The sequence below is a fragment of the Ictalurus furcatus genome, chromosome 22 (assembly GCF_023375685.1).
Source record: "Ictalurus furcatus strain D&B chromosome 22, Billie_1.0, whole genome shotgun sequence".
NCBI lineage: Eukaryota > Metazoa > Chordata > Actinopteri > Siluriformes > Ictaluridae > Ictalurus > Ictalurus furcatus.
The window spans coordinates 19,794,158-19,802,478 of NC_071276.1; the positions used below are offsets into that span (position 1 = coordinate 19,794,158).

Sequence of the window (8,321 nt, forward strand, 5' to 3'; positions counted from 1 at the left end):
CGCTCTATGAGTTATTTAGGAAATGTCACAAAATGGCAGCGGGGCCATGGATCGGGGAATCACAGAGCTGCTTTAAACATCGCTGTGAGAGCTTTTCTGTCCTGATTCTTTTACTTAACCTGTGTTTATGTAGAAAACTTTGAACATTTTGGTTGTTTGCTATAAGTTTAGCCTGTTCCTGGTTTAAATGATAATGAGAGATGGGTGAAACAGCAATTCAAGAGTTGAAAAAATATTTCGAGATATTTTATATGTTTTCCATTATAACCGCAGTCCATTATAGCCTCTAGTAAACTCTAGACGAGTTTAGTCCGCTTACCTGTAAGCGACTTACAAATGAGAAAATACAAGCAAAAAAATATGGTAACGCTTCACGATTTTGCGTGTCATCCTTGCGCAGGGGCCATGCTAATCTTCTCTGTATCGTTCCAATTTTAGTATATGTGCTGCCATAGCAAGCACAAGCAAAGGAGCCTGAAGGGCCGCTATAAGTGCCGAGGTTCCTCACAAAGCTTCTTGTCCGTGGTTAGCGTGAAAACAAATCAAGTTCCTTCAGGAGACTCACAGAACTGACCTGAATGCACCCACACTACATGGAGTTCAGACATGTAATAATTCCCCAGATTAACCATTAAAAACTTCAAAATTCTAAACTTTTTCATTTTTTGTGTCTCAGACAGCAGAAGTGCATGCTGGGAGTATGGAAATTCGAGCACTCACTTGCGTTCTGGTTGGTTCTCTGTGTGGTGATGTAAATAGTCCTTTGTTGGCGTGATCGACCGCGCCCCTTCCTTATTTAACTAGAGCTTTAATGGAAATGGGAGCCAACAACTGAGGTCAAAACCAAGTTTGAATTTGACAGCAAAGTTAAAAAAACAGGAAGTGAGGGCATGTCTCAACAATAGTATGACAACTTCAGAACAAAGTCAGTACGTGAGTAAAGTTCCACGACCTAAGGCAGTCCGAAAGATTTTGTCTGAGTTCACCTTTAGGGGGTGCTATAATCTAGAAATGTGTAAAACTACTCGCAACTTTTAAAGCGTTCAGCATCCAAGCGGGATTCTTCTTTAGCCAGATTCCTTAGCAGCCGCACGAGAGTTCTTCATGTAAAAAAACAAAAATCTAATTTGCCAAACTGGAAGTTGGCCATTTTCATTTGAATGAAAAACTTTTGTTGTTCAATCATCATGAAATATGGGTCACAGCACTGTGGGACCAACCTTAACAAAAGATGTTTCTCAGATGTTTGATATGCAGGATGGTTTGTCAGTGAACTGCAAACAAATTTGATGGATGAGTCCCCAAACAGCAAAGGAGGGCATGTCTCACCAACGCTTGTATGTATTAACACCAAACTTGGCACATATGTTTAGCAACATGACCTGATTTTAGCAAACAAACTTCAAACTTAGCGTTCATTTGCAACTGAAGACATTTACATTACATTACATTTATTCATTTAGCATACGCTTTTATCCAAAGCGACTTACAAATGAGAAAATACAAGCAAAAAAATATGGTAACGCTTCACGATTTTGCGTGTCATCCTTGCGCAGGGGCCATGCTAATCTTCTCTGTATCGTTCCAATTTTAGTATATGTGCTGCCGTAGCAAGCACAAGCAAAGGGCCCTGAAGGGCCGCTATAAGTGCCGAGGTTCCTCACAAAGCTTCCTGTCCGTGGTTAGCGTGAAAACAAATCAAGTTCCTTCAGGAGACTCACAGAACTGACCTGAATGCACCCACACTACATGGAGTTCAGACATGTAATAATTCCCCAAATTAACCATTAAAAACTTCAAAATTCTAAACTTTTATATTTTTTGTGTCTCAGACAGCAGAAGTGCATGCTGGGAGTATGGAAATTCGAGCACTCACTTGCGTTCTGGTTGGTTCTCTGTGTGGTGACGTAAATAGTCCTTTGTTGGCGTGATCGACCACGCCCCTTCCTTATTTAACTAGAGCTTTAATGGAAATGGGAGCCAAGAACTGAGGTCAAAACCAAGTTTGAATTTGAGGGGAAAGTTGAAAAACAGGAAGTGAGGGCACGTCTCAACAATAGTATGACAACTTCAGAACAAAGTCAGTACGTGAGTAAAGTTCCACGACCTAAGGCAGTCCGAAAGATTTTGTCTGAGTTCACCTTTAGGGGGTGCTATAATCTAGAAATGTGTAAAACTACTCGCAACTTTTAAAGCGTTCAGCATCCAAGCGGGATTCTTCTTTAGCCAGATTCCTTAGCAGCTGCACGAGAGTTCTTCATGTAAAACAACCAAAAATCTAATTCGCCAAACTGGAAGTTGGCCATTTTCATTTGAATGAAAAACTTTTGTTGTTCAATCATCATGAAATATGGGTCACAGCACTGTGGGACCAACCTTAACAAAAGATGTTTCTCAGATGTTTGATACGCAGGATGGTTTGTCAGTGAACTGCAAACAAATTTGATGGATGAGTCCCCAAACAGCAAAGGAGGGCATGTCTCACCAACGCTTGTATGTATTAACACCAAACTTGGCACATATGTTTAGCAACATGACCTGATGTTAGCAAACAAACTTAGCGTTCATTTGCAACTGAAGACATTTACATTACATTACATTTATTCATTTAGCATACGCTTTTATCCAAAGCGACTTACAAATGAGAAAATACAAGCAAAAAAATATGGTAACGCTTCACGATTTTGCGTGTCATCCTTGCGCAGGGGCCATGCTAATCTTCTCTGTATCGTTCCAATTTTAGTATATGTGCTGCCATAGCAAGCACAAGCAAAGGATCCTGAAGGGCCGCTATAAGTGCCGAGGTTCCTCACAAAGCTTCTTGTCCGTGGTTAGCGTGAAAACAAATCAAGTTCCTTCAGGAGACTCACAGAACTGACCTGAATGCACCCACACTACATGGAGTTCAGACATGTAATAATTCCCCAGATTAACCATTAAAAACTTCAAAATTCTAAACTTTTTCATTTTTTGTGTCTCAGACAGCAGAAGTGCATGCTGGGAGTATGGAAATTCGAGCACTCACTTGCGTTCTGGTTGGTTCTCTGTGTGGTGATGTAAATAGTCCTTTGTTGGCGTGATCGACCGCGCCCCTTCCTTATTTAACTAGAGCTTTAATGGAAATGGGAGCCAACAACTGAGGTCAAAACCAAGTTTGAATTTGACAGCAAAGTTAAAAAAACAGGAAGTGAGGGCATGTCTCAACAATAGTATGACAACTTCAGAACAAAGTCAGTACGTGAGTAAAGTTCCACGACCTAAGGCAGTCCGAAAGATTTTGTCTGAGTTCACCTTTAGGGGGTGCTATAATCTAGAAATGTGTAAAACTACTCGCAACTTTTAAAGCGTTCAGCATCCAAGCGGGATTCTTCTTTAGCTAGATTCCTTAGCAGCCGCACGAGAGTTCTTCATGTAAAAAAACAAAAATCTAATTTGCCAAACTGGAAGTTGGCCATTTTCATTTGAATGAAAAACTTTTGTTGTTCAATCATCATGAAATATGGGTCACAGCACTGTGGGACCAACCTTAACAAAAGATGTTTCTCAGATGTTTGATATGCAGGATGGTTTGTCAGTGAACTGCAAACAAATTTGATGGATGAGTCCCCAAACAGCAAAGGAGGGCATGTCTCACCAACGCTTGTATGTATTAACACCAAACTTGGCACATATGTTTAGCAACATGACCTGATTTTAGCAAACAAACTTCAAACTTAGCGTTCATTTGCAACTGAAGACATTTACATTACATTACATTTATTCATTTAGCATACGCTTTTATCCAAAGCGACTTACAAATGAGAAAATACAAGCAAAAAAATATGGTAACGCTTCACGATTTTGCGTGTCATCCTTGCGCAGGGGCCATGCTAATCTTCTCTGTATCGTTCCAATTTTAGTATATGTGCTGCCGTAGCAAGCACAAGCAAAGGGCCCTGAAGGGCCGCTATAAGTGCCGAGGTTCCTCACAAAGCTTCCTGTCCGTGGTTAGCGTGAAAACAAATCAAGTTCCTTCAGGAGACTCACAGAACTGACCTGAATGCACCCACACTACATGGAGTTCAGACATGTAATAATTCCCCAGATTAACCATTAAAAACTTCAAAATTCTAAACTTTTTCATTTTTTGTGTCTCAGACAGCAGAAGTGCATGCTGGGAGTATGGAAATTCGAGCACTCACTTGCGTTCTGGTTGGTTCTCTGTGTGGTGATGTAAATAGTCCTTTGTTGGCGTGATCGACCACGCCCCTTCCTTATTTAACTAGAGCTTTAATGGAAATGGGAGCCAAAAACTGAGGTCAAAACCAAGTTTGAATTTGAGGGGATAGTTAAAAAACAGGAAGTGAGGGCATGTCTCAACAATAGTATGACAACTTCAGAACAAAGTCAGTACGTGAGTAAAGTTCCACGACCTAAGGCAGTCCGAAAGATTTTGTCTGAGTTCACCTTTAGGGGGTGCTATAATCTAGAAATGTGCAAAACTACTCGCAACTTTTAAAGCGTTCAACATCCAAGCGGGATTCTTCTTTAGCTAGATTCCTTAGCAGCCGCACGAGAGTTCTTCATGTAAAAAACAAAAATCTAATTTGCCAAACTGGAAGTTGGCCATTTTCATTTGAATGAAAAACTTTTGTTGTTCAATCATCATGAAATATGGGTCACAGCACTGTGGGACCAACCTTAACAAAAGATGTTTCTCAGATGTTTGATACGCAGGATGGTTTGTCAGTGAACTGCAAACAAATTTGATGGATGAGTCCCCAAACAGCAAAGGAGGGCATGTCTCACCAACGCTTGTATGTATTAACACCAAACTTGGCACATATGTTTAGCAACATTACCTGATGTTAGCAAACAAACTTAGCGTTCATTTGCAACTGAAGACATTTACATTACATTACATTTATTCATTTAGCATACGCTTTTATCCAAAGCGACTTACAAATGAGAAAATACAAGCAAAAAAATATGGTAACGCTTCACGATTTTGCGTGTCATCCTTGCGCAGGGGCCATGCTAATCTTCTCTGTATCGTTCCAATTTTAGTATATGTGCTGCCGTAGCAAGCACAAGCAAAGAGCCCTGAAGGGCCGCTATAAGTGCCGAGGTTCCTCACAAAGCTTCCTGTCCGTGGTTAGCGTGAAAACAAATCAAGTTCCTTCAGGAGACTCACAGAACTGACCTGAATGCACCCACACTACATGGAGTTCAGACATGTAATAATTCCCCAGATTAACCATTAAAAACTTCAAAATTCTAAACTTTTTCATTTTTTGTGTCTCAGACAGCAGAAGTGCATGCTGGGAGTATGGAAATTCGAGCACTCACTTGCGTTCTGGTTGGTTCTCTGTGTGGTGATGTAAATAGTCCTTTGTTGGCGTGATCGACCACGCCCCTTCCTTATTTAACTAGAGCTTTAATGGAAATGGGAGCCAACAACTGAGGTCAAAACCAAGTTTGAATTTGAGGGGAAAGTTGAAAAACAGGAAGTGAGGGCATGTCTCAACAATAGTATGACAACTTCAGAACAAAGTCAGTATGTGAGTAAAGTTCCACGACCTAAGGCAGTCCGAAAGATTTTGTCTGAGTTCACCTTTAGGGGGTGCTATAATCTAGAAATGTGTAAAACTACTCGCAACTTTTGAAGCGTTCAGCATCCAAGCGGGATTCTTCTTTAGCTAGATTCCTTAGCAGCTGCACGAGAGTTCTTCATGTAAAAAAACAAAAATCTAATTTGCCAAACTGGAAGTTGGCCATTTTCATTTGAATGAAAAACTTTTGTTGTTCAATCATCATGAAATATGGGTCACAGCACTGTGGGACCAACCTTAACAAAAGATGTTTCTCAGATGTTTGATACGCAGGATGGTTTGTCAATGAACTGCAAACAAATTTGATGGATGAGTCCCCAAACAGCAAAGGAGGGCATGTCTCACCAACGCTTGTATGTATTAACACCAAACTTGGCACATATGTTTAGCAACATGACCTGATTTTAGCAAACAAACTTCAAACTTAGCGTTCATTTGCAACTGAAGACATTTACATTACATTACATTTATTCATTTAGCATACGCTTTTATCCAAAGCGACTTACAAATGAGAAAATACAAGCAAAAAAATATGGTAACGCTTCACGATTTTGCGTGTCATCCTTGCGCAGGGGCCATGCTAATCTTCTCTGTATCGTTCCAATTTTAGTATATGTGCTGCCGTAGCAAGCACAAGCAAAGGGCCCTGAAGGGCCGCTATAAGTGCCGAGGTTCCTCACAAAGCTTCCTGTCCGTGGTTAGCGTGAAAACAAATCAAGTTCCTTCAGGAGACTCACAGAACTGACCTGAATGCACCCACACTACATGGAGTTCAGACATGTAATAATTCCCCAGATTAACCATTAAAAACTTCAAAATTCTAAACTTTTTCATTTTTTGTGTCTCAGACAGCAGAAGTGCATGCTGGGAGTATGGAAATTCGAGCACTCACTTGCGTTCTGGTTGGTTCTCTGTGTGGTGATGTAAATAGTCCTTTGTTGGCGTGATCGACCACGCCCCTTCCTTATTTAACTAGAGCTTTAATGGAAATGGGAGCCAAAAACTGAGGTCAAAACCAAGTTTGAATTTGAGGGGATAGTTAAAAAACAGGAAGTGAGGGCATGTCTCAACAATAGTATGACAACTTCAGAACAAAGTCAGTACGTGAGTAAAGTTCCACGACCTAAGGCAGTCCGAAAGATTTTGTCTGAGTTCACCTTTAGGGGGTGCTATAATCTAGAAATGTGTAAAACTACTCGCAACTTTTAAAGCGTTCAGCATCCAAGCGGGATTCTTCTTTAGCCAGATTCCTTAGCAGCTGCACGAGAGTTCTTCATGTAAAAAAACCAAAAATCTAATTCGCCAAACTGGAAGTTGGCCATTTTCATTTGAATGAAAAACATTTGTTGTTCAATCATCATGAAATATGGGTCACAGCACTGTGGGACCAACCTTAACAAAAGATGTTTCTCAGATGTTTGATATGCAGGATGGTTTGTCAGTGAACTGCAAACAAATTTGATGGATGAGTCCCCAAACAGCAAAGGAGGGCATGTCTCACCAACGCTTGTATGTATTAACACCAAACTTGGCACATATGTTTAGCAACATGACCTGATGTTAGCAAACAAACTTAGCGTTCATTTGCAACTGAAGACATTTACATTACATTACATTTATTCATTTAGCATACGCTTTTATCCAAAGCGACTTACAAATGAGAAAATACAAGCAAAAAAATATGGTAACGCTTCACGATTTTGCGTGTCATCCTTGCGCAGGGGCCATGCTAATCTTCTCTGTATCGTTCCAATTTTAGTATATGTGCTGCCATAGCAAGCACAAGCAAAGGAGCCTGAAGGGCCGCTATAAGTGCCGAGGTTCCTCACAAAGCTTCTTGTCCGTGGTTAGCGTGAAAACAAATCAAGTTCCTTCAGGAGACTCACAGAACTGACCTGAATGCACCCACACTACATGGAGTTCAGACATGTAATAATTCCCCAGATTAACCATTAAAAACTTCAAAATTCTAAACTTTTTCATTTTTTGTGTCTCAGACAGCAGAAGTGCATGCTGGGAGTATGGAAATTCGAGCACTCACTTGCGTTCTGGTTGGTTCTCTGTGTGGTGATGTAAATAGTCCTTTGTTGGCGTGATCGACCGCGCCCCTTCCTTATTTAACTAGAGCTTTAATGGAAATGGGAGCCAACAACTGAGGTCAAAACCAAGTTTGAATTTGACAGCAAAGTTAAAAAAACAGGAAGTGAGGGCATGTCTCAACAATAGTATGACAACTTCAGAACAAAGTCAGTACGTGAGTAAAGTTCCACGACCTAAGGCAGTCCGAAAGATTTTGTCTGAGTTCACCTTTAGGGGGTGCTATAATCTAGAAATGTGTAAAACTACTCGCAACTTTTAAAGCGTTCGGCATCCAAGCGGGATTCTTCTTTAGCCAGATTCCTTAGCAGCCGCACGAGAGTTCTTCATGTAAAAAAACAAAAATCTAATTTGCCAAACTGGAAGTTGGCCATTTTCATTTGAATGAAAAACTTTTGTTGTTCAATCATCATGAAATATGGGTCACAGCACTGTGGGACCAACCTTAACAAAAGATGTTTCTCAGATGTTTGATATGCAGGATGGTTTGTCAGTGAACTGCAAACAAATTTGATGGATGAGTCCCCAAACAGCAAAGGAGGGCATGTCTCACCAACGCTTGTATGTATTAACACCAAACTTGGCACATATGTTTAGCAACATGACCTGATGTTAGCAAACAAACTTAGCGTT

General features: G+C 40.5%; 7 non-coding genes across 7 annotated transcripts; all 7 read right to left on the minus strand.

The window, feature by feature from the left end:
* Positions 1-355: 355 nt before the first annotated feature.
* On the minus strand, positions 356-462 carry LOC128599364 (U6 spliceosomal RNA). The gene has a single exon (XR_008384398.1). It is a non-coding gene; the product is annotated as a U6 spliceosomal RNA (small nuclear RNA).
* A 1,049-nt stretch (positions 463-1,511) lies between these two features.
* On the minus strand, positions 1,512-1,618 carry LOC128599359 (U6 spliceosomal RNA). Its single transcript, XR_008384393.1, has one exon. It is a non-coding gene; the product is annotated as a U6 spliceosomal RNA (small nuclear RNA).
* A 1,042-nt stretch (positions 1,619-2,660) lies between these two features.
* On the minus strand, positions 2,661-2,767 carry LOC128599365 (U6 spliceosomal RNA). The gene has a single exon (XR_008384399.1). It is a non-coding gene; the product is annotated as a U6 spliceosomal RNA (small nuclear RNA).
* Positions 2,768-3,816: 1,049 nt separating this feature from the next.
* LOC128599360 (U6 spliceosomal RNA) lies at positions 3,817-3,923 on the minus strand. The gene has a single exon (XR_008384394.1). It is a non-coding gene; the product is annotated as a U6 spliceosomal RNA (small nuclear RNA).
* A 1,040-nt stretch (positions 3,924-4,963) lies between these two features.
* On the minus strand, positions 4,964-5,070 carry LOC128599361 (U6 spliceosomal RNA). The gene has a single exon (XR_008384395.1). It is a non-coding gene; the product is annotated as a U6 spliceosomal RNA (small nuclear RNA).
* Positions 5,071-6,118: 1,048 nt separating this feature from the next.
* Positions 6,119-6,225, minus strand: LOC128599362 (U6 spliceosomal RNA). Its single transcript, XR_008384396.1, has one exon. It is a non-coding gene; the product is annotated as a U6 spliceosomal RNA (small nuclear RNA).
* Positions 6,226-7,267: 1,042 nt separating this feature from the next.
* LOC128599366 (U6 spliceosomal RNA) lies at positions 7,268-7,374 on the minus strand. Its single transcript, XR_008384400.1, has one exon. It is a non-coding gene; the product is annotated as a U6 spliceosomal RNA (small nuclear RNA).
* Positions 7,375-8,321: the final 947 nt, after the last annotated feature.